The following is a 27,822-nucleotide window of genomic DNA, read 5'->3' on the forward strand; positions in this document are numbered from 1 at the left end:
AACGGAAGGAGTGGCAATCTTATTGTCAACTGCCTTCAGTCAGTTTCAGCTAATGACCTCTGAAGGAACAAAATCCGATGAATTCCGTCCTTACCTTAAATCATCATCGCTTTGTACTGAAGTTAAAATCTTAAAACTTTTCAACATTTTCAAGTTCTCAGAAATCAACTATCTGGCCATTTTGCCAAACACTTGATACGAAGGAATATTTCCTTTTGGAAGTACTGGCAAGATAGCAGGCAAGTGAATATCGAAGGTGTTTCTCAACCTGCAACATCATCAACTACTCCAAAAGTGACAGATATTGCGGGTATTTTTAGGAAATGGTAATAGCTAAAGATGCCTTTTGGATCACGAAGAAATAGTTCACTATCCTGTAGAATTTTGAAGTTTATTGGGACCTTCAGATTTACCGCCCCACAGGCGTCAACTAAAACAATATTCCCAATAATGACGCAGTAAAATTTTATCAGTTGCAGCTATGCAGTGGCCCCAGACAAATTGTTAAGAAGCTAATGGCACATGTCACCAAGACTATTAATTTCAATGAATGCACCAAAGAAGAAGATGCAATTAAACCTACAATTCTATTCACCACAACAGATGTGTCCGTTTGATTTAGGAGACTTCACCTAACCTTTACCATCTCAATCAATAAATCCCAAAGGCAAACATTGGCATTTCGAGACTGCATCTTGAGAAATACTACTTTGTTAATAGTTAGTTTTACGTAGGAAGCTCAAGTGTTAGAAGCTCCCACAGTTTCTTTATTTAGGCATTTTTGCTACAACCAAAAGCATTAGGATTCCTCAAATACTGACTTCACAATGTTCGTAGTTCCCGAGGCTATAATGGGTACATATCTAATAAGTAAGCTGAAGCCCATTGCAAATCTTAATATAATTCGTTAATTAATGTATTGCAGTTCCAATATTTAAATGTGTGGGTTTTCTCCGAATACTCCGTTTCCACACGTTTCTATCATTTTTCATATTCATTTAAGAATTAAAGAATTCTATGAATAATGGTAACTTATTTTTGAAAATAGTTTGAAATGAAATAAAACTGTTCACGCATTTCTTAATCCCGAGTTATCTAGCATTCTTGAGTTATGTCATTTACACGCTTGAATTACAATTTTTACTGCTAATAATCGGTTCTGATATTTTTATGTTTAAGTAAAGATTCTATAATTGGATTACATTAACCATGCCTGGGGTAATTATTATATCTTTACATATCAGAATTGAATCTAAAATTAACTCTTGATATGTGAAGAGGAAATAATTATGTCAGGCCCCACATATTTTCACCGAATTACATCTAGGGGTGCTATAAGAAAATAATCTCAGAATAAACCTTCTGGTCCTGATTTTTCTGTTATTCTATAATTTTATTATTGTGGATACCACAGGAAGTTCGAATAAATAACAGCTTTCTCTTCTAACATGTAAAGAAACACGTGGACGTGAATTCTAAATACTTTCTATACATTATGTACTTTATCTTGTACAATACAAATAGATAGATAAATAGATAGATAGATAGATAGATAGATAGATAGATAGATAGATAGATAGATAGATAGATAGATAGATAGATAGATAGATAGATAGATAGATAGATAGATAGATAGATAGATAGATATTAAAGTTTGTTAAGGCCAGTTTATGGGATTACCTTAGGTTTCACGTTCAAAATCTGTTGGCTAAGGCCTCTCTAGCCTTGCTAGAGAACCTTTAGTCAGCAGGTTTTAAGATCCCATGATACGCCATAAAGCTAAGCCATTTACGGACGTGAAACCTAAGGTAATCCCATAAACCGCCCTTATCTAACTTTAATATATACTGCTCTGGAACTTAGCTTGTGTTTCTTTTTTCGGATTTGTTAACGAACAATATACATATATATATATATATATATATATATATATATATATAATATATATATATATGCACATATATATAGATAGATAGATAGATAGATAGATAGATAGATAGATAGATAGATAGATGTGTGCGTGTGTGTGTGTGTGTGTGTGTATGTTGCGCGCTTGTGTGTGTGTCTGTGTATGTGTGTGCGAGTGTGTGTGTGTGTGGTGTGTGTGTGTGTGTGTGTGTGTGTGTGTGTGTGTGTGTGTGTGTGTGTTTTGATGCCATAAGCATTTATAAACTTTCGGAGAACGTGAAATGATAAATTCTTTTTCTCTCGAAACGCTGAAACTCGAAGCAGATAAAGCTATAGATAATAACGCGTAAATATTAGGTTTAAAATCCTTCGCATAAGAAATCAAAGGCTGCCTGTGGGGCTCGAACCCACATCTTCGGATTTCATTGTTCCAAAACCATTATTCCCCGTTCCCTCAGCAACACACAATTCTCGCTAGCAAGAATAAAGTTTCGAAAATGGATAAAGGAATTCGAATGATTGATCTGTTCCAACGGTAGAACGTCTGTAATGTTTACAGAAAATAAAAGTTCGGATCCTGAGGGCAGCCTTCGAGATTTTCAATTCAAAGATATGTTAACCCTATTACTACACGCTTTTATTTATAGAGTTATCTACTTTGAGCTTCGCTGTTCCCAAAAAATATTATGCACATGTGTGTGTGTGTGTGTGTGTGTCTGTGTGCGTACGTGCGTGGGATTGTGCGTGTGTATGCAGCCATGCATGTACGTAATATATGTATGTTGAACACAAATTCCGACCGATCTAAACCGAGACATAATGCGACAAAGTACCCAATAAATACTCGACAATAAGTCTTGATATTTATAGCAACTACATTAGTCATGATGACAGTGAATAGGGCTACACAGCTCGGAAAAATCACATCCAACAAACACAGATGAATACGCCCATATAACTATATAAATATATAGTTATAGATATATTACATATGTCGTATTCTATCTAGGAATATGTATATATGTCTGTGTGATTTTATTTCTTTGTTCATTTCATTTTATCAACTTTCCTTTGCCTGAATGTTTTATATTTAGTAATTTTTCCGTTGTACTATTATATATTTGGTCACGAACATTATCCATACAATGTACTGTTCATGTACAATAGTATTTGAGGCGCTATATGCAGTGTTTTATTGCATGCAAATTCTAGATGTTACACTCATCACCTGAACTTATATCCGTATGTCGAACAGTTTATTATTATACTGTTTGTTAAATCGTTTTGATGTTCTTGCTGATGTGTGTGTGTGTGTGTGTGTGTGTGTGTGTGTGTGTGTGTGTGTGTGTGTGTGTGTGTGTGTGTGTGATTGCATTTATGTGCACGTGCGTGTTTCTGTGCTATATAAGTGCATGTGGGTGTATATATGCATGTATATATATTGACAGAAACTGATAATAGAAATATCCTTAGCTCGGGATAAAACCATCAATCAATTTCTTTCCTTTCATATATGTATGTGTGCGTGTGCATGTATGCGTAGGAATGAATATGTATATATATATATAAATACATACTTCACACACACACACATATATATACATATACATATATACATATATATATAGATATAGATATATATATAGATATAGATATATATATATATATATGTGTGTGTGTGTGTGTGTGTGTGTGTGTGTGTGTGTGTGTGTGTGTGGTGTGTATGTGTGTGTGTGTGGATCTACTTTTACTATGGATGTTTGATTACACAATTTCCGTTGTAAATCTTTTAGACAACGTTCTAATATGTATTGCTATTTATAATACTGAACTAAAATATTTTATGTATTATGGGTGTGGATATTCTTCTGGTCATGTCACAAGAATGATAAACTCCGTGCGAAAATATTTACAATCAGAATCTCTTACATAGCTCCTCAGGGCAGAATGCTCAACCCAAACTAAAAATTGGCTTCAAATTTTGGCACAAGGCCAGCAATTTCAGGGGAGGTGGTAAGTTGATTACATCGACCTCAGTACTCAACTGGTACTTATTTCATCAACCCCGAAAGGATGAAAGGCAAAGTTGACCTCGACAGAATTTGAACTCATAACGTGAAGACGAACGATTTGCCACAAAGCATTTTACCCGGCTTGCTAACGATGCTTCAAGCTCGCTACCTTATCCAAGCTAAGTATTGGACCTATTAATTGACTAACCCTGCTCCTCTAAATTGCTGGCGATGTACCGTAACTAGAAACAGTTATTTTATATTATTCTCGTTGTGACAGCTGATCTGATTAGCAAAGCTGCCTCATAACCTAATTTCCCGATACAGGACCTACACCGTCTGCAAATGTGACAGCCGGGATTAGTCATAGGCAACTTACGGCTCGCGAGAATTTTTGAATAGCGTGTCTTACAAAAAAAGTAACCTTGAGTTTATTTTAGTATTGCGGCCCACCTAATAATGATCATTTCCTCATCAAACGTTTCGTGATATCGTGAGAAGTTTCAGCTGGTTGACGTCCTTTTTAGAAGTTGAATAGCAAAATTGCTCAAACATCGCGCTTTTACAGTTCCATTTCAGATGATTGCAACAACGGTGAAAAAAGTATCCATATTAATGTATTGACGCATTTGGGTAAGTCTATATCAGTACTATCAGACAATTCCAGAAAAATATTGAAAAAAGTTCAAAACTCTGCAAAAATCCGATACAAATTCTTCATGGTTCAAAACGTTGCTTACTTTTTACTCAACCTGATAAATTATGCAAAAATGTAAAATAACACTCACATCTCATTTTAATAGATATATATATACAAAGATTAAATAGAAATTATTTTCAAATACTAAAGAGTAAATTTATTCAATAAAATCGCCATTGGCTTCAAGCACGGCTTCAAGACGACTTCGGAATCTCCTGCGACTCTTCTGCATAGTCTCCTTGCTTAAGTTAGTGAATGCAGTCATAATCCTTGCCTTCAGTTCATCTTTGATGTTACAAGGACGTTTGCTGGTCTCTCGCTCAACTGCGCCTCACACATAATAATCAAGGGGGATGCAATGTGAGGAGTTAGGTGACCAGATGATAGGAGTGATGTGGTCGCAGAAATTGTCTGACAGCCATGACTGGGTTCTCTTGCTTGTGTGGCATGGTGCAGAGCTCTGTTGCCAGACATAGGGTCTTCCAGCAGCCTCCCTCTTCATCCAGAGCAGCCCTACCTCCTCCAGGTACTTGATGCACGCCTCAGTGTTGAGTCTGATGCCGTGTGAGAAGATGAATGGAGGAATAGCATCGCCATCACTAGTGATCACTCCAAACACCATGATGCTGACTAGATGTTTGATTTTTATCCCTCTCGGTACATGTCCCCAGATTGCACTGTCGTCAGATTGATACCCAAACACCGAAATGTTCATATTGGATCTTCCAGCACGAATGCCAAGCAGTATAGCATTTCGTTTCCAAATTTCTGGCAGAGTGAATTGCGTAATGGTGCTGTTTTTCTTACAGACGGTGTCCAACTGACCCTACGATACAATGCTCGAAATTAACGAGCAATACGTAGTGAATATAAAAAAAGAACAACTTTCAAGAACAATAGTGGATTAAGAGACGAAAAGGTTGCGGATTTTTTGTTCTTTTATTGAATAACGATTAGCGGAAAAAAGTTCCTTTTATATTCCTCGGTAGGCAACCGGGGTTGCCGAGTGTGGGAAAAAGAATACAAACGTTACGGAATGGAGTATGGGAAATCCGGGCTACATTTGTTTCTTAGCGAGTGGTACCTCAGAAGTGGTAAAATCCAAGTGAGGTGTATACCACCGGCTACTCTTCATGCCAAGGATATATTGATTAGATTTAAAGGCTACATTGTCGCAAGGAGGTACATGTTGATGCAGATTCAATCAGAATGTGTGGAGGTCACAGTATGTGTGGGATATATAAATGACGGAAGAAATGAGTAATAGAAGGGAAGAAAGAAGAGAAAGAAAATACAATAAAATATAGAGGAGCGAGAGAAAGAAGGAATTGGACGCGCATTTGAAAAGAGAAATTGGAGAATAGAGGGTGGGGAAATATTTTTGGTCGTGGGGACAAAAGAAAGTATGTATGAATATAGCAAGGTAGGGTGGGGAGTTTAAGTACGGCGAATGGTTTTTTGATCAAAAGGCGTAAATTGGTACAAGAAATAAAAACGATTGAAGTGGTGAATGTATATATAGGCGTATGTATTTGTACGATTACGAGTGGAGGGGGTAGAAGGTGGAGGGAGTAGAAATATAAGGCGAGAAGAATATTTTAGGTAGTATGTAAAAATACGGATAAAAATTGTAATATATACACATATACATAAACTCGTATACAAATATATAATCACATATATACATATACAACACATGCATATATATATATATATATATATAACATTTAAGATCATTTCCGAAAAACGTTTTGAAAACACATAAAGCTCCTATGTTATTATGCCAGCTACAGCCTGGTGTTGCCAACTGGCAATACCAGTTTTTGTGAGGGTGCGTAAGGTATTTAAGGACATACACTTTTGGGGTCATTGCTGCATTTTTTGCTAACTCTATAATCTTTGTCTCAGAAAATAATAATGGCAGGCCTTCAGCTTACTCAAGAAATGAAGAAGCATACTGTTATTGTGGTTATAAAGGCTGAGCATAGCGATTTAGAAATATCTAGATTTTTGAAAGTTGCCAGATCTTTCGTTTATAAAATGTGTAAGGAGCTAGAGACTGAAGATGCAAGCGTTTCACCAGTATCAAAGCACAAAAAGCATTCTAAACGCTCTGTAATCATCAGAAGACCGTAATTTATCCAACAAGTTTAACAGACCATTGATTACAATTCCAGAAATTCCATGAGATCAATTGCAAAAGATCTCTATGTATCAGAAGTAACAGTCAGAAATGTTGTCCACGAAGACATCAGATACAAGTCTTATATGATGAGGAAAGGTCTACATCAGATCTAAAAGGATCTTAAAGAAGCTGAAAAATCCAGCAGAAGATTTGATTTGGTTTTTCTCAAACGAGAAAAACTTCGACCAAGATCAAAAAGTTATCAGAAGAAACGACAGATCATTATGTGCAGACTCTTCTGCAGTTCCAAGTGTTATGCATACGAAATTTCCAGCAACTGTCATGGCTTCAAGGGTTGTCAGCAATGAAGGACATGTGATGCCTCCTTACTTCTTTCCACAAGGCCTTAGAGTTAATTCTGCCGCCTACATTGAGGTCCTGGAAATAATTAAGTAGTCTTGGATAGACAGTGTATGCAATAGAAGTCCATATGTGTTTCAGTAAGACACTGCTCTATCACACCACATCACACCACCCTGCACACACTAGCACTGCCAACTTCCTAGCACCCACACGGGCGCACACACTAGCACTGACCACTTCCCATCACCTTCACCATCATCCACACACCTACACATGCACACACGTCAAGGTCACCATCCCACTTCCACACGCACATACACGCTCTCACATACTCACGCAGTTGCACCTTCGTTTTGGGATCAACACTACTTTATTATCTCCCCTCCTTCCTAGCGCTCCTATGTGACCCCTGTGTCCGGCATTCGCTATGATGGATCGCTAGCCATTAAACCTTTTTCATTTTTTCTCCCTGTTTATTTCAGTGTTCCTGTCTGTCGAAGAGCGTAGGCTCGAAACGTAAAAGACTTTTTCACTTCCCGAGCATTAAACTGATACATCTGTTTGTTGATTACACACCCATCTTCGTCTTTTGTTTTCTTGTAAATTCTCACTATGTGTGTGTGTGCATGTGCGTGTATGTGTGTGTGTGTTATGCGTATATTCCACTGATGAGGCAAAGCATTTCTTACGCAGGGTCAGAAATCCGGGATCTGGAATTATCCAGTAATTTTTTTGCTAGTTTATTTTGTCTTTTTGTCTTCTCTCCTGGTGCTGTATGAACTTTTAATGTGGTTTTAGAGTCAAGTTTTGGCTGCTATTTCAAGCGTGGTTTAACTCTTAGATACCCTAAATTATAATTTTAATAATAATTATTACCTTTGTAGGTTTTTTATCCCCATTGCTGGCCACTTGATAAGTTCGATATTTAAATAACGATCTTATACTTATTTATATAAATGTGTATATATATATATATATAAATATTTATATATATATATATATATTTGTTTTCTAAGATTTTTGATGTGAAATCGTGTGTTGAAACAGATGTTGTTGTATTTACGAATGGTCATGTTGCTAGTTTAGCCAAAATGGCTGACCGTTAGTAAGGAGAGACACACAAATAAGAAGGAAGAAAGCAAGGGACCACTGATGAGGTCACAGAAGTGTGCCGAGAAAACTCTGGCCGAAATAAGATTAAGATTAATGTAAATAAATAAAGCTGAAGCACATTAACATCAAATATATAGTGCGTGTGTTTTATTGGCTAAACTGGCAACATGACCATTCCTAAATACAACAACATATATATATAAGTACTGGGGTCGATTTGTTCGACTAAAGGCGGTGCTCTAGCATGGCTGCAGTCAAATGAATGAAACAAAATAAAAAGAAAAACAAAATATGTTCAGTAAAAATTTAGATTCAGATGAATATGGTACTTAAGTTGAGGCACCAGAATTTAGTATGGTATTCTCCATACAATTTAAAATACCAACCCTTATTTTGATTATATATATATATATATATATATATATATATATATATATATATATATATATATATATATATATATAATATAATTCGAGACAAAACCACTATTTTAAAACCAAAATATATATATATATATATAATATATATATATATATATATATATATATATATATAATATGTGACAAATACACGGTAGCCAAGATAAATTACAGATAAATTCCACTATTTACATAATATTGAGGTCTCTTTTTTTCTTTTGTTATCTTACCGTTTTTACCATATATATATATATATATATATATATATATATATATATATATATATATATATATATACATATATAAAGAGATATACATACATACAAACATATGTGTATACCGTCGTTTTTTTGTTTATCTGTAGCATCATTTTTGTGTTTTAGTGTAGTCTGCATACTTATTAACTGCGACCAATTGAAAGGTTTTAACATTGCATTACTTCTCTGACTCCACCTACTACCAATGCGTTACGTCTTTCAGGTATGTCTGCGATTTCACATTTGCCCTATTTCATAACATTCCATTGAGCTAACATTGTAAGTAATAAGATACCTAATTTATTTATCATTGCTGATGGTAATTCTGATCATTCAGCGCAGTTTTACCTGCTGGGTTTGTGTAGGTGTGCATAACAATGCTGGCTGCTTAAAAGAATTTTTCTTCTATTTACTTAAATGATAAAAACTTTTGCAAGTCACAAGCAACACTTTTTCGAGACCATCAATTGTTCCTCAACAACAAGAATGGGAAGCCTGTAGTGGCTTGCTAAAAGACGTTGATAATTACAAACGAGCAATCACTGAATTTCAGTATTGTCACGTGGCCTAGTTTCTTTTTGTGCTGTCTTCCTTAGTATTTGGCTGCAAAAAAGGTCTATGTTAAAGGGCAGCACTTTATCTATGCAAAATTGAGCGTATAACTTACCCCAGGCATTAAGAATCAAGATACCATACATACATTCATATGTACATACATGCACACATCCATCCATCTATACATACATACATGATGTATTTATGCATATATATAAGTAATGTATGTATACATATATATATATGTATACTTCATTGTACTCCTTGTTCTGTTAAATGTGTGTGTGTGTATATGTATGTATGTATGTATGTATGTATGTATGTATGTATGTATGTATGTATGTATGTATGTATGTATGTATGTGTGTGTGTATGTGTGTATATATGTATGTATGGATGGATGGATGGATGGATGGATGGATGAATGTATGTATGTTCACATATGTGTATGTATACGTATATACATATATGTATGTATATATACAGAGTGTTGTGAATAAATTGTCGTCTAAATTACGCAAAAATGAAAATAATGCTCACATCTCATTTTAAGATATATTCACCAAAATTACATAAAAATATCTTGAAATACTAAAGAGTCAATTTATTCAATAAAATTGCCATTGGCTTCAACCACGGCCTCAAGACGTCTTTGGAATATCCTACAACTCTTCTGGAGTTAAGTTGATGATTGCTGCCATAATCCTTGCCTTCAGTTCATCTTTGGTTTCAGAAGGAGTTTTGCTGGTCTCTCACTCAACTGCGCCTCACACAATAATCAATGGGGTTGCAGTATAGGGAGTTAGGTGGCCAGATGTTAGGGGTGGTGTGGTCGCAGAAATTGTCTAACAGTCATGGTTGGGTTCTCTTGCTTGTGTAGTATGGTGCAGAATCCTGTTGCCAGACTTAAGATCTTCCAGCAGCCACTCTCTAGGCCAAGGGTAGCCGTACCTCTTCCAGACACTTGATTTAGGCCTCAGTGTTAAGTCTGATGCCGTGTGGGAAGATGAATGGAGGCATAACGTCGCCGTAACTAGTTATCGCTCAAAACACCATTATGCTGACTAGATGTTTGATTTTTATCATTCTCGGTACATGTTTTGGGGACACGGCAAGCCAATGATTGTTCTGAGAATTCATCATCTGATCCTGGCAGAAACTTTTCTCGTCTGAGAATAACCAAAGCATGTTCGGTTGGAGGGGATGCTTGAGTTTGTTCAAAAGCTTCGTAGCGCGATCTTTCCTCTTGTCCTTGATGGCTATTGATAAAAATTGGCCCTTTCTCATCTTGTATGAAGAATACCGAATGTCTTCATGCCCTACCTGCCTGATAAGAAACTCAGACACTGCCATGTCTCTGACGATGGACCCGACGGACTTAGAGGGATCGTTGTCAATCATGGCAAGGATCTTACCAACAAACTGAGGAGTTCTGTTCTTAGATCGATCAGAGTGAATTTTCCGAGCTGCCGCACCTTCGTAATCACCATTAGACTCATCCAATTGTTTCCGAATCCTCTTCACTGTTGTCAGATTTACACCCAAGCACTCTGAAATGTTTGTATTGGAGCTTCAGTTTCAACACACGGTCTCAAATCAAGTCACTTGTTGCGTAAGTATATCTCCAAAATATATGTGGAAGATTCTCGAAAGTTTTGTTCTGAACTTTGGCATTCAAAAGAAACAACTCATAAAGAATGGAACGGTTTTGTTAGATCTTATTCCCCTTACTTCGTATTCTCGAAGTAGGAAAGAACCTATACAGCAACAGTGCGCAATTTAAAAGTCCCCTGTTGTACAACCACTTCCAAAATGATTGCGAAATATAACCAAGGTTTCCCAACATTTATTTCTAGTCACCTGCAAAATGTTACAAACAAAATCAAAGCAGGCTCAACCAACTCGTTGATCCACACCTAGAGATTCCATGTACGCCACTAAAAACTTTCCCCATCAGACCAGTGTATATACGGAGTGGCAACAAAAATAACATAGTCTCTAAAATCAGTGCTTTAACGTGACTTGGAATAGTAATGACTAAAACAATAAATAAACTAAATATTGCCTATACTTGTATGTGCATTCGAGCATGCCATAGACTATATGAATCCGTTTTGACTTATGTGTACATAGGTCTCTAAGTGTGTATGCGTACATATTATAGCCTAAAATACGACAATGCTTTACTTTTACAATTTAATTAATAACCTGAAATTGTAATTTTCCAATTAGCTGTATCATATCTGGCTTTGTAAAGCCAAGCTTTTCATGATTGTAAGCTGATGCAGTTCTTACCCAATAATTACAGAAATGAAATTTCAAGTTGTGATCCACCTGTTATATCTACATTTTTATCATTTATTCGCCATAACTTTTTCATGTCATTTTCCTTTTAACGTAGTTAACGAATGCTGAACAGTTGAGTACTAACTACTGCACTTATTCTCATGCTTCCTTTTCTAACACAAATAATTAATCATGTCTAGTCCGCTGTGTTTACATTTTACAGAGGTTTTACTGGGTACGTTACATCAGTATTCCTTCTTATATTATGTATCTTAATAACTATCCTTTCTACGAATTGTAAATATAGTGTTTGAAACTCAGCATTAAGCTAGGCAGATAGTATCATAATACCTATTTCTTTACTACCCACAAGGGGCTAAACATAGAGGGGACAAACAAGGACAGACAAACGGATTAAGTCGATTATATCGACCCCAGTGTGTAACTGGTACTTACTTAATCGACCCCGAAAGGATGAAAGGCAAAGTCGACCTCGGCGGAATTTGAACTCAGAACGTAGCGGCAGACGAAATACGGCTACGCATTTCGCCCGGCGTGCTAACGTTTCCGCCAGCTCACCGCCTTCATAATTGGAGCTTACGGTGTAGTATCATAATGCCATTTTCGGAAAGCTGCATATGATGTGGGTTACATCATTGGTATTAATTCCACAGAAGTATACATTAGATGTTACATCAGTGTCTACCTTCATCCTTTTCCTTTTTATGTACTAAATATTTTATCGTTATTTCCAATTCTTCAATTTTAAAAGTTTTTTTTTTTTCGAAACGTATGTATAAATGCATGCTTGTACGTATGTTGGTGATAGTCTGAACAGATATATTTGTATGCAATACCATATGTCGTGATTATGCAATGCATTAAATTGCGAAGAGACATTTAACTGAAAAGAGCTGCAGTAAAAGCCGCAGATCATTATCCGGGCTAAAATCTCTTCTTTGCTCGGCAGCTCATTAATAAGAGATATTCGTCATTGAGCTTCCATCATATTATGTACGTATGTATGTACGTATATATGTATGTATGTATATATTTATGCATGTATGTATTTATGTATGTATGTATGTATAATGTAAGTTGTCAATAAGCAGATATTCAGTTCGTCTAGGAAAACTCTCGTTTCATTCATATCTGTAGTACATCAAGATATACCCAGCAACATACTAGTGTCTGTCAAATCTAATCGCAATAAATGAAATATGGCACAAGCAACTCACTTGACAGACGTACTTGATGCAGCACACACACACACACGCGCGCACACACACACGCACACACACACACACACATGCACACACACACCCACACACGCACACACACACACACACACACACACATATATATATATATATATATATATATATACTTGGAAGAGGATGCGTGGTGTTCGATCATATAATGATATAAATAATATATAAATATATGCATATATACATACATATAGGTACATACCTACATCTATATGTATATATACATGCATATATGGGTACAGGACATCAAAAAACGTTGAACACAATGAGAAACGAAAACATAAAAACACATACATGGAAACGAACTTTTTTTTCAAACGAAAAACAGAGTACAAGACATACAACACAAGGAATATTCCCCTTCTTCAGTTGTCCCTGTTTCGTCTACTCCGCGTTTCGAAGGTAATACACACAAACACACACAGCACATACACACACACATACACATATACACACATACACACACACATATTCACATATACACACATAAGTGCAATGCGCAAACAAATACATGTGCACACACAGTCCAACAAGTGATGCAGCTGCTCGAGCTGTTAAGAGGAGCAACCGAATCGTTCTCGCATGACCGTCTTAAGAGCAAAATGGCAGTAAACTGAAATAACCCTGAATATGCAAAAAGACAGGATTATCAAGGTCTACATGATCAAGTTTAATCAAGGCTTAAACAACAATGCTAACATAAACACACACATACTATTTCTCTCACTTATATTCATTACAGTCTCTTACCCACCTTCCCTCTCTCTCTCTCTCTCTCTCTCTTTTATCCATACGCTTATCAGTCTATAATTGTGAAAGCCGTTAATGTGATGTACATTGTCCTTCTCAAAAATTCTTGATACTTAACGACCCAGTCAATCTAAATATAAGTACGTGTATTTATAAGTATTGGCAGAGCTTATTGCCTCCAGTCTTAGATGTGCTGTATAACTGACAAATGTTTTGTCAGCATACATTGGTTATCACGGCTCTTTCTACGAAACCAATAGTAAGAAACATCATTGCTTTATTGTTTCTTTTTTTTCCGTAGCTTCAATAACTAGATGAGAGCGAATAATCGACGTTCTGCTAGGCGAAACTACATTTCTATCAATATTTCATTGTCTGGTTTATGTTTTTGGTGGAGCCAGTTTTAGGTATAGGCTAAATAAATTACGGTTTAGGCTCACACAGTATGAATGGGTTTCTCAAACTTTTGGATATTTTTTTGTTATTTTTGTGAGTTTTTCTTCTTGCATTTGTTAGTATTTTATTATTTGTATTTAAATAAGGGACATAACCCAGTTAACCTAACTATCAATACTTCACGTTAACAAATTATACTCAATATACATTTACACAAATTTGTAAGGATTCATTATTCTATAATTATATCTTTCATCTTTTAATTTTTACTTGTTTCAGTCATTTGACAGCCATCATACTGGGGCATGCCTTGAAGAGTTTTAGTTGAACAAATCGATCACAGGACTATTTTCTTTTCAAGTCTTGTACTTATCCTATCGGTTTCTTTTGCCGAACCGCTAAGTTCGGGGACGTAAGCATACCAACACCGGTTGTCAATCGGTGATGACATAAAGACACACGTATTATATATATATATACATATATATATATATATATATATATATATATATATATTATATATATATATAAAGGATGCTTACAGTACCTAGGTTTCCAAGCGGTCACCCATCTAAGTACAAACAAGTCTCGATGTTGCTTAACTTCGGTGATCGGACGAGAACCGGTGCTTTCAACGTGATATGGCCGACGGACCTCTTTCAGTTTCCCTCTAACAAATCCACTCACAAGGCTTAAGTTGGCCCGAGGCTATAGTAGAAGGCACTTGCCCAAGATGCCACGCAGTGGGACTGAACCTGAAACCATGAGGTTAGGAGGCAAGCGCCTAATTCTTATTCGATGTAATAATACTGGTTTCTTGTACATTATGTATATATTAGATTTCTTGTACATTAGGTATATAATATTTTTATCTTCGTAAAAGGGAAAATTTGTTCTTATGTGACGTACACAACGCCGACTAGTATACTTTCGTTCGAATCAGCCAGAACATATTATGAACAAGTATGTAAATCATCGTTTACCTTTTTTTATGAGGCTTTATATCTTGTAGTATTTACCAGTTTTATGCTTTATCACTAGTATCCTATCCGAATCGTTATCTGTCAATCTAATAGTCAGTCATTTTATCAATACTATTTTATTTTATGCTGATTACAGGTTTACGAGGTCATTTCACTCCTAAATCTTAAGTACGTTCAGTTGACTCAATAGAAGTCAGTTTTAATTGTACTTTCTTACTAGACTTCAAACTAAATAATTATAAGTATACTTTTAAAGTCCTGAAGGAGCAATTCTTCCTCAATCCTGTTCACTGCATGGTTATACACTTTCACAGCATTCTTGCGAAGTTTAGTTATTCAACAACCTAATTTTGTTTTACTAAATAAGGCTATTGCTGGACTCCATATCAAAAGGCTCCACTATGCATAAATCTGGACGTGGTTTTTTGTACACCACTACAAGCTTTACCACCGTATTGAGCATATTTAACCTTCAAGAAATTATGTACCATTGTTTTTGGTCCAGGTTGAGATGGAGGCTTATTCGCGTTCCGAGATTCATGAAGAACGAAATCATTCAAATCACCAATGTACAAGGAATAGATCAAATTGATGATACATTTTTTTTTTAATTTATCGTATTGTGTCAATATAATAAAGCATTATGGACTCTTGTATTTCAAAATATTTGTATCAAATACACAGATAAATACACAAAAATACACACACATGTATGTATGTATGTATGTATGTATGTATGCATGCATGCATGCAACGCAGTACAACCTGTCGCTCGGTTGGGCCGTCAATTACTAAACCAGTAACTCTACTAAGTCTACTTTAGTAAGGAAGATGGTTTGGAGGGTGCGGAAACCCTGCAGGATGAAAAACAAAATCTGTCAAAGCGCTGATGAACTTTGCTGAGTCACTAGCCATCCATCAACAACTCAGTAAGTAGGAGTGAAGATCCCCGAGCTCTGGAAGGATAGTGATGTGTGCAGGCCTAACCAGTGAGAAGAGTCAACTTCAAGTTAAACACCTTTGAAACTTTGATCTAGGAACACCTTATCCAAGCAAAGACCTGATCAATCCAGTGCAAGTTACAACTTTTGTTTGACATCTACGCTTAAAACCATACAGCCTTGCAGCGCGACTCTAATTCCCTTTTACTCGCCTTCACCGTTTTATATTTGCCTCTCTTCTCTCTCTCTCTCTCTCTCTCTCTCTCTCTCTCCTCCTCTCTCCTCTCTCTCTCTTCTCTCTCTCTCTCTCTCTCTCTTCTCTCTCTCTCTCTCTCTCTCTCTCTCTCTCTCTCTCTCTCTCTCTCTCGTTGTTCAACGTAACCATCGTCCATCCTTCTTTTCCTCACGTGTCCATCTTTCTTTTCTTGCACAACGTTCTAAGAACTGAACGTCTTCTATCTCTCTCTTCTGTCTTTTCCCTTTGCAAAGAAAATATTTGTCCCAGCGTTCACTATTCCCCTCGTTCTAGTCTAACGGTCATCCATGTTTGTTTTCGTTCAGTTTCCTTATATATCTCCACTGTCCTGTTTTTGTTACCAACTTTGACCCTCCATAAATCCGAAATTTTATTTTGGAAGTTATGAGAGCAACTGTTTTCGAAGACAAGAACGCAAAACATCCAGACAACTAGGTGATACAAAAAGGACAACAAAACATCCAGATAGACGATACAAAAAAAAAACAAGGACGAGTCATTAGAAGCTTTCTATCCTCAGTCAAAAACCAGATCATCCTCGCAATTTCGGCTATTTAATCTTGAGATTGCTCCAATCTGGCCAGCCCCAAGGAAAAACTAAGCTAAGAGCATTAGAATCATTAGAAGAAAGCATCGAATGTATACAAAAACAAAGACGGGAAAACAGACAATGTTACACAAATATAATACAATAAATACAATAAAACTAATAACAGGACATAACAACAGGTGTCTTTCGACTGGGGACGAACAGGTTTCTTCCAGTTTCTGTCAACCAAATCCACTCACGAGGCTTCGGTCGGTCCGAGGCTATAGTAGAAGGCACTTACCCAAGGTGCCACTGAATCTTGAACCATGTGGTAGGGAAGCAAGCTTCTTACCACACAGTCACGCCTGCGCCTATAATATATATATTTATATATATATATATATAATATATATATATATATATATATATATATATATATATATATTATATAGAGAGAGAGAGAGAGATTTTTGAAAATGCACCTAAATTTGGAAAATTTGTAATTGTTTAAAATACGTTTATTTACACATATTACCAATCTAGTTTCAACAATATTTTTTGTTTATGAATTAAAAAAAAACATCTTTAAAAGTTTCAATGTTGGCAAATTAAAATGTTCATAAGAGACAAATTTAGAATTATGAATTAGGAGGACAGGTATAGGAATTTCAGTGTTGACAGGTTTAAATGTTATAGCAGTCAATAATATTAAAACTGTACATCAATTTGTTTGAATGTACAAAGCTCATTAGTGTTAGTAGTAATCGACAAGAAATGAATATCATCGAAGTTTCAGTCATACTGAGTTAAGAAGGGAAAAAACAAGGGAGAAATGAAGAAAGTAAAAAAAGGGAATTTGGTTTACAGTTTCACTGATCCTCTTTCCTAGAAACTTTTAAAGATGTTTTTCTGATTCATAATTTAAAACTTTTACCATTGATAAACAAAAAATATTGTTGAAACTAGTTTGGTATATATGTAAATAAATGTATTTTAAACAATTACAAGTTTTCCAAATTTAGGAGCATTTTTAACAACAAATTTGCCTATATTTTTCCCTGCGTGGAAACACACACCACCTTTTGTTATATATATATATAATATATATATATATATATATATATATATATATTATATATATATATATATATATATAGAGAGAGAGAGAGAGAGAGAGGAGAGAGAGAGAGAGAGAGAGAGAGACTTTTCGTAAATATATATATTAAAACAGGAATTGGTAAAATGGCACTATTTACTCACTATTACACTTGTTTCATTTACTGATATCAGTAACAAAATTATGAATGGGGGGGGGGAAACATGTAAGGTATCTCATAGAACTTTTTTCAAACAGAGAATCAAATAATATTATTTGATTCTCTGTCAGGAGAAATTCTAATAAGAGATATCTTACATGTTTTTCCTTCATGTACAATTTTTATTACTCCCATTAGCATATGAAGCACGTGCAATAGTGAATAAATAGTGCCAAAAGTTTTCTCCAATCTCCTGTTTTGATGTGTAGGTGGTGATGGCGGGACAAACGCAGACACAGCCACACACGCACGCACACCCACACATAGATAGATAGATAGATAGATAGATAGATAGATAGATAGATAGATAGATAGATAGATAGATAGATAGATAGATAGAAAAGTAGATAGATAGATAGATAGATAGATAGATAGATAGATAGATAGATAGATAGAGATACATACATACATACATACATACATACATACATACATACATACATGTATATATATGGTCGGCCCAAGGGTATAGTAGAAGACACTTGCCCAAGGTGCCACGCAGTAGGACTGAATCCGGAAGCCTATGGTTGGGAAGCAAGTGCGTCTTACAGTCATATATATATATGCAAGCTTGCGTGTATGTATGTATGTTATAATTCTTTCTACTATTGGTACAGGGCGTGAAATTTGGGAAGAGTGTGTGGACTTGTCGATCACATCCATCCCAGTGCTTAACTGGTACTTAATTTATCGACCCCAAAAGGATAAAAGGCAAAGTAGACCTCGACGGTATTTGGACTCCGAACGTAAAGGCAGACGAAATGACGCTTAACATTTTGTCTAGCCTGCTAACAGTTCTGCCATCTTTCTGTGGTATGTCGTGTTATAATAAAGACAATTATGCATCAAACTGAAGGATGGCTCAATGCTTTCTTGTAGAGTGCATATTTATCATGATTTAACTAAAATGGTGATCACAGTGACTTTAAAGTATCGACCTGCTTAGTCTAATTAAGGCTATGCGAGACAAATCATCGAAGTCACTTTCAACACTGTTCTTGTTTAAAATTAATTTTTAACATGTGTGGAGTGGTATACGTAAGTTTATTTACGCCGACGAATGAGAAAGAAGCACTCTACACGTGTTTTAGAGGATATGGTTTTATTTAGATTGAAACTTTGTCACGCGACCCGAGTTTTACGTCACAGTGATCATCAGGCGAGAACTGTTACAACTTGGTACTGAGGGTGTATTTATAGCTTTTGGTGTGTAGTGTGGTGTGTGGTGTGGTGTGGTATGTGTGTGTTTATGTGTGGGGGGTGCGTGTGTGCGTGTGCACGCTCGCGCACAAGTGCTTGTGTTTGTTCGTTGGTTTGCAGTTCATGTTCTTTGAACGGGTACTGTTTTCCTGGCACCCTTCATTCGCTGTTTATGACGTTGTTGCATTGTGTGTGTGTGTGAGTGTGTGTGTTTGTGTGTGTGTATGTGTGTGTGTGTGTGCTTGTGTGTATGTGTGTGTATGTATGTGTGTGTGTGTGTGTGTGTGTGTGTGTGTGTGTGTGTGTGTGTGTGTGTGTGATATGATGTGATGTTTGTATTTTTTGTAATTGTTGGTGCGAAGGCATGTTATTAAATGAAATATGTTGGTGAGTTAGGGATTGGACATGCTTTTTGGCAGTATTCAAAGTGGTAAATGTTTTGAGAAATGGGTTTAGCTGTAAAACTAATTTAGAATACATCTATTTCGACTAGCTATATCCCTAATGAATGGTATTTTAACGGATGAGTAATTTTTTTATGTTGTGTTGGTAATGATTTACAGTGGGCTGTTTTGTGAGTAAAAAAAAAGCATCTGCTTTTTATAAAAGACAGAGAGGGAAGAGACAGATTCCGACAGGTAATCCTAGTAATCCACAATGATAAATAACTTCTTGTTATATACAGAGAAGCGATACTCGGTGTGTATTGCCTTCGTATAACATGAACAAAAGTTTATAATTCTCAATTGGATGCTCTCCCCATTGGTCAGTAGTCATGTATACTGTTGGAACAGGATCTGTTTGTCAGCGAAACAGAATCAGGAGAGCAAAAAGTTTTCTTTGATTTCTATAGGTAGAAAGCAGCGAATTTAAGTGGGAGTTTTAGCTCTGCTCTGCATGTCCTGATTAAACAGTTCAGCAACTTAACCTTACGTGTGTGTATGTTTGTTTAAACTCGTATGTGTTTATATATTTGTATGTATGTGTGTGTGTGTGTGTGTGAGTGTTTTCAGTTTAATTCACCTCCTCATAAATTGTTCAACTGTTATTGTTGTTTGGTCCCAAATCAATACTGAATGAACAGACCTATGAACAAAACTTACCTGCCGTTTGGGGGATTTCTAGGGCTACATATCTAATATTTCCTTCTCATTTTTAAGATATTGGAGTGTATTTGAGTGATATCTTGCTGTTATTTTTACCAGATCAAGTATAGACCTGATTGCTATAAGAAATCTCGTAGTGAGTTATGCAGGCAGTGACTCAGTTTCAACACGCAACTCCATCCTGGCACTGGTCGAAAGTCTAAATTTATATTTTTCTTTACCGATCTATGAAGAATATATATGTAAATGCACGAGGGGAGAGCAATAGTCTTACTTTTCCTTTCCAAATAATATTGATTTCACTGATTGGCCCAAACTATCGTTATTACTACGGAATTTGCGCAGATATGTGTGTATGTATTATGTAATTGTGTAATATATTAAAGGTTGCATGGGACAAGACAGGGGAGTATCTATGTGGTCATGCAACCTGCTAGAAATAGTAACCTTAAAGAGGTACGAATAAACTCCGTAATATTATTTCGAGATATTCCTGAAAAGACAGACAGGATGGGTATAATCAGATTGTTTTGACTACAAATCTTCTAAATCAGGATTGACCTTGAGTTAAGCAACAACTTTCACTCATACACACACATAGAGGTGGGCGTGTATATAATATGTGTGTGTTTGTATGTATGTGCCATTTGTAAGGAGTAGTAGGAGTTGATATTAAGACATAATACTAATATTGAAATTATACCTTAACAAACACAAAGATCGGCACAAAAGCATAAGGAAACACCATTGAATTTGGTACAGTTGGAACTTAAACATATATATTCATATTTATATTATTTGCACATATTCGCATATATGCGCACTTTTTTAAATAGCTTAGTCAAAGAAGGAACGCGAGCGCCCATGGTCCCTTTAGGGCTTCTAAGACCAGTGAACGGAAAGTAGAGGGTTACTTTAAGACAAGGAACCTGGTCTATAGCAACAGGCGTGGCCGTGTCGTAAGAAGGTTGCATCTAACTACATCGTTCCTGCTTCAGTCCCACTGCGTATTTTGGGCAAGTGTCTTCAACTGTAGCCTCGTGTTGACCAAAGCCTTGAGAGTGGATTTGGTGAACAGTAAACTTCGTACGTTTTGAATTCGTTAGTACTGGTGGTCGAAGGTGGTTCGTCTGGGATTACTCAAAACAGACGGGTATGTTCGATTTTTAGTGCTCTCAAATTTAAACTTTATCGAATTCTTGGGCTGATGACAGGAATGTTGATATAGGTATGTATTTCTAGCATATCTATATCTAACTAACCCAGAAACGGCGTTCTCAAGTAATCGATGTACGAGCGATCTTTCGTTATTTTTCCCTCTATACCTACGTGACTTGTTTTTGAGTATACATTGTCTGGGAGACTCTTCTTATAGTAGAGGAAATAGCTAAATTCTTTGGCTGCTATTTCTAAAAGTTCGGTGTGTGGTAAAGTAAATTTTTTTGCTGAACCCTAATTATATAAAGTAATGTTTTAAATATACCGTAAATGGTCTTTTTACTGCTTGGTAAAATTATTAATTACTAATTAATTAATTTTACCCTTATTATTATTGACAATATATATTATATATATATATATATATATATATATATATATATATATGTATGTATGTATGTATGTATTATGTAGGCGGGAGGGAGGGGAGGTGCGCGTGTGCGTCTGTCTTTGTATCTGTGTACGTCCCGCACCATCGCTTGGCAGCCGATAGAATAGGGGCAGGCTAATAAAAATAAATAAATACTGGGATCGATTCGTTCAACTAAAACTCTTCAAGGCGGTGCCCTAGCATGGCCACAGTCTAATGACTGAAGCAAGAAAAAGGGAAAATGTAAAAGATAAATGCTTACAACAGAGTAAATTCCGCTAGAGACATCCATTGGTTCTAGTGACAGCGATAAACCGGTCACTAGATTAAACCTACCACCCAAGACAAGTATAGCTTCCCCGATAGGTTTCCATACATTTTCTGTCAACAAATTTCACTCATGAGATTTTGGTAGGAAACATTAGATCAAAGTGCTGAGAAATGAGATCGAACCAGGAACTACGTACATGAAAACTGAGCTTCATAATCACATAGTTATACCTATTTCTTTATTACCCACAAGAGGCTAAACACAGAGGGGACAAACAAGGACAGACATAGGTATTAAGTCGATTACATCGACACCAGTGCGTAACTGGTACTTAATTTATCGACCCCGAAAGGATGAAAGGCAAAGTCGACCTCGGCGGAATTTTAACTCAGAAAGTAACGCAGACGAAATACCGCTAAGCATTTCGCCCGGCATGCTAACGTTTCTGCCAGCTCGCCGCCTTATAATCACATAGTTATACCTGAGGATATGTACACATAAACGCGCATATGTAAATATATACACATTATCCGTGTATTTTATATGCATAAATGTATTTTGCACATAGTTGCCGCAAATTTACATGTAATCGTCCAAACACATGCGTGTATCCGAGCATGCACAAAATTACATCATAGGTTTACTTGTATTCATATCGCATATATAAATATAATGGTGTTATTATCACATGAATGCAAGTGTATGTGTGGGTGTGCGCGGGCGTGTGTGCATGGATATATACATGTACAAACACGCGTGCGCACACGTACACACACACAGACACACACTCACACACGCAGGTAACATATAGGCACATGCGCATACACACATTCTTTTATATATACATATATATGCAATATATACAACATACAATATATACGTTTAATATATATATTATATATATATAGGTGTGTCCTTAAGAGAGATGCCAAGGAATTGTTTAAAGGTATATATATATATATATATATATATATAGAGAGAGAGAGAGAGAGAGAGAGAGAGAGAGAGAGAGTGAGAGAGAGAGAGAGAGAGAGATTAATGTTTGTTTTTATGTTCAGTTATAATAAAAACAATTTTAGATTAATCTGATGAGGTTACTCTACACTTTTGAAGAGTACATTTTTTTAATTCTTAAACAAGAATGTTGTTGACTGTGACTTCGAAGATACGGCCAGCTAAGTCATCGTGGGACAGCGATGCATTGAAGTTTAGCTAGGCTTTATTTAGTTTCACACACACACACAACACACACACATATATATATATATATATATATACACACACACATATATATATACTCATATACATGTGCGTTTGTGCGCGCACATACGTATATATATATATACATATGTGTGTGTGTGTGCGTGTGTGTATTTAGAAAGAGAGACAGAGAGAGATTTATAATATATATATATATAGTATTAGGAATATTTAAATTATGCTATATCGATTTGGCTATTCAGCGCAAACAATTATTATCGCTAACCTAGGGTAAGTATATGCGTGCATATACATATATCTGTGTCTGTGCGTGTGTGAGTGCATGCATATATGCACACGTATCCACCATAGGTGTAGCAACAAAGTATATATGATATGTGTATATGATATTTTTGGAGAATACGCATATTTATGATAAGCAAAATGTTAAAAGCCAATTGCAATTTCAACAAAAAAAAAAGAAAATCTAGTTTCTATTTATAAACCGTAGACACTATCGAAACCATTCTCATGCAAGCGTATATACATTATATATACATGTGTACGGTCGTGCGTACGTGTAGGCGGGCGGGCGTGCGCGTGCATATGTTCGCGTGCGTGGGGGTACATGTGTCTGTGAGCGTGTGAGCGTGTGTGGGAGTGAATGCCTGTCGGTTTAATGAGCAGAGTGTATGTTTTATTAATTTGTAATTGCTGCATTTATTTTTATTATTTTTTTTCATTTCATCATTTATTGACATTTTGCTTTAATAAACATAAATTTTTCATTGCTTTTGTAAACTGAAAGAAAAGTTGTTGCTTTGAGTTTTACTGAAATGCTTCTCTCTTCATTTCGTGTTTGTTTGTTTGCTTTCTATTTTGTAACTTCTAAACTATTTATATAAAATGTATAAGCCTTCATTTGCTCTCGCAAAATTTCTAAATTGCTCCCAATTCAACTATTTAATCTCATTAGAAAATTATACTGTACATAGCAAAATGTTTTAAACACCTATTTCATATTAAAACTATATCACACAATAAAATTCTAAACATTTATACAACGCTTTATATTGAATTAATATAATCGATATAATTAATGTAATTAGATTGGATTAATATAATCTTAAACAGAAACTTTCTTTAAAAAATTATAAGGGGGGGAACCTAACTTGTATGTTTCTATTTTGTTTTATTCTTTGATGACGGGGCGGGGTGAGTTACAACATAATTGTCAAAACTTAATATGACTATTACTAAGAACTTTTAATTTACCTTTATGAAACTTATGGAAGTAGTTTATAAAGCTAACAGTACTTTATAAAATTCAGAATTCTTATTTCCAGATTTAATGAATACAAAGGACATGTTAGATTTTAATGACACAGTTTTAGTGATAGATTTATATCATAATATTAATAATTACAAAAATTTGATTAATTTATATGCGAAAATGCTTTGTTTTCTCTTTTAGAAGCTGACATAAAAAAAGAAAAAAATATTGTTTCTGTATTTTTTAATACACATCCTAATGCTCAGTTAACACCAAGGTGCGAATATTTAAAATAATAAAATACATCAATAATGCTTTGCTTTTGTTTCTTCTTCTTTTTTTTTTTTTTTGTTCAAAAAGAGAAATTCGTAAAATCGTTAAATGTTGTATTCACACCCAAAAGCTACAGAACAAAATTTCTACATAGCGCAACAAAAAATAATTACTTAATACGATGATGAAAATACATATATCACATGTTTATACGTTCAGGTTATTTGTATATAATATTATTATTTTTTTTATTATTATTATTATTATTATTATTATTATTATTATTATCATCATCATCATCAACATCATTATTATTATTATTATTATCATCATCATCATCATCATTATTATTATTATTATTATTATTATTATTATTATTATTATTATTATTATGTCATGCAACTTCTACGCTTATAGAAAATATTTTTTTTAAATGGTAAATTAAAACTGTGCATGATGAATATTACGATGTTGTTATTGTAGTAAATACACTGCAGTTCGCTGCTGCATCATGTGCAGAATAAATTCTAATAAATCAATGATTGACAGGAGTGCTTCACAAATAAAACTTACAAGTTCGCATTTAAATGTATAGACTAAATGAATGCATAAATATATATATATGCGTATACACATATAAGTGTAAATGCATATGCATGAACATTTCTTTGTTTCCCTCTCTCTCTCTATCTCTCTCTCTCTCTCTCACTCTATTTATCTATCTACCTCTGTTTCTGTCTCTCTCTCTCTCTCTCTCTTTCTCTTTCGCACTTACAAATACGCATAAACGTATATAAATATATATATAAACATCTATAAAATATATATATATACATACACAAACATACACATATACATACTTGTATATATGTGCATACACACACACACATAGACTTGCACATGTATGCACACACACACATACACACATGTAAGTACGCACATATACATGCATATATAGTTTATGTATATACATATACATATGCGTATGTAAGTATATATGTACAGACATATAAATATACATATGCAAACGTATATTATTATATGCATACATGTACATAAGTATATACGAATATATATACGTATCTATATACTATGTATACATATATTTGTATATGTATGTGTATATATATATATATATATATATATATATATATATATATATATATATACGCACACACATAACTATATGCATAGATTTATATACATAGATATAAATATCTACATACAATAGATATACATATATACATACATACATATATACATGCATACATACATACATACTACATACATACATACATACATACATACATACATACATACATACATACATATGCATATACACACATACATATACATTTGCATATAGATATGCATGCAGATATGCATGCTGATATACATACATATAAGCAAACATATATGTATACAACATATTGTTATAAATTTAAAATTTATATTAATACACTCATCAAATGTTACACATAAAAGCAAATAAATGCAGACGAATTCTGCACACTCATGCACACCTATGCATTTAGACATGCTCATAGAATATACTTTAAAATTACCTACCTCAACGGAGCCACAGAAAAATAGTTAAGTCATCAATCGAATGCAATAGAACTAAACATGCACGTTGTTAGCAACATACAAGCATACTACCGCACTGTCTGTTCACTGCGGCCGATACCTCAGCAGCTGTAACTGAGCGAGGACATATAACCTTTTCTCCTATATCTTGTTCAACTGGCTATTCATGACTTCCACCGTTGTCCAACCGCAGTGTGTAGTCTGTCTAACTACATATTATTCATTTTAACGTCTTCCCTCTAACAGTTTTTTTTTCTGTTCGGTGTGCTGTTATTTGTTACTATCTTTACATCTGTCTATCCATCTGTCACTCCAGCGATCTATCCATGTACGCTTCCTTTCATTTGTTTAATATGAATCGATTGATTTGTTTACTCATTTATTTGTTTATTGTTTTTAATATGTTGTTGCTATTTTTAAGTCTACTACATCATATCAACAGATATCGGCTGTGATAGCTGATAGAGTTTATCCCTATGTGAAGGAGACATAGGTTTTTCAGTTCGAAATCCGATAACGCCTCTCTTTGTTTGGACAGGCATGGATTGAAAGTGAATGCAAGGCCTACGATAGTGAAACAAACAGCCCTCGGGGAATAAATATAATCATGCTGACTCAATTATCACAGGTGGAAAGCAAATTTAGCATGTGACAGATTTATATCACTATCTCTTTTAATGTCATTAGAAACAGTTTTGTTATTTTTTCCTCCTCATTGGGTTTTGTACACGTTGCTTTGTTCATTTTATTTGGGGTATTTTTATTACTCAAAATGTTTTGAAGATCAGTAGAAACGATGTATATACTAAATAGAAACTAGAAAAGTTGTTGAAACAGAATACTTTTGGTGTAACAAAATCATCAAATTCTCAAGCTGTCAAAAGTGTAACGAAGATGTGCTAGGGTGTCACATATATTGCTTTGTTATCACCGTGTTTCTGAACTTTGATGGGTTCTCATTGACCATATCCTAAAGAAAGCTAATGATATTTGATCTTGGCGGGTAGAGAAACAAACCAAAATTGTGTGTCCTAAAATAAAATGTGCTAATAAAAACTGAAAGACTGAATCAACATTAACATATAAGGCTAAAACAATAGGCTCATTTTTTTAAAAAATATTTCGGGAATACGATTGAAATATA

At 34.9% G+C, this 27,822-nt stretch overlaps 1 long non-coding RNA gene and 1 pseudogene across 1 annotated transcript in view; both read right to left on the bottom strand.

The window, feature by feature from the left end:
- LOC118762105 overlaps positions 1-27,251 on the bottom strand; it is a 127,966-nt gene extending 100,715 nt beyond the window's left edge. Inside the window, exon 1 of the long non-coding RNA XR_004997884.1 lies at positions 26,661-27,251. This is a non-coding gene — a long non-coding RNA (uncharacterized LOC118762105). The remainder of the gene's footprint in view (positions 1-26,660) is intronic.
- Positions 14,691-14,808, bottom strand: LOC115208895 (annotated as a pseudogene).
- Positions 27,252-27,822: the final 571 nt, after the last annotated feature.

The sequence above is a fragment of the Octopus sinensis genome, linkage group LG2 (assembly GCF_006345805.1).
Source record: "Octopus sinensis linkage group LG2, ASM634580v1, whole genome shotgun sequence".
In the NCBI taxonomy this organism is placed as follows: Eukaryota; Metazoa; Mollusca; class Cephalopoda; order Octopoda; family Octopodidae; genus Octopus; species Octopus sinensis.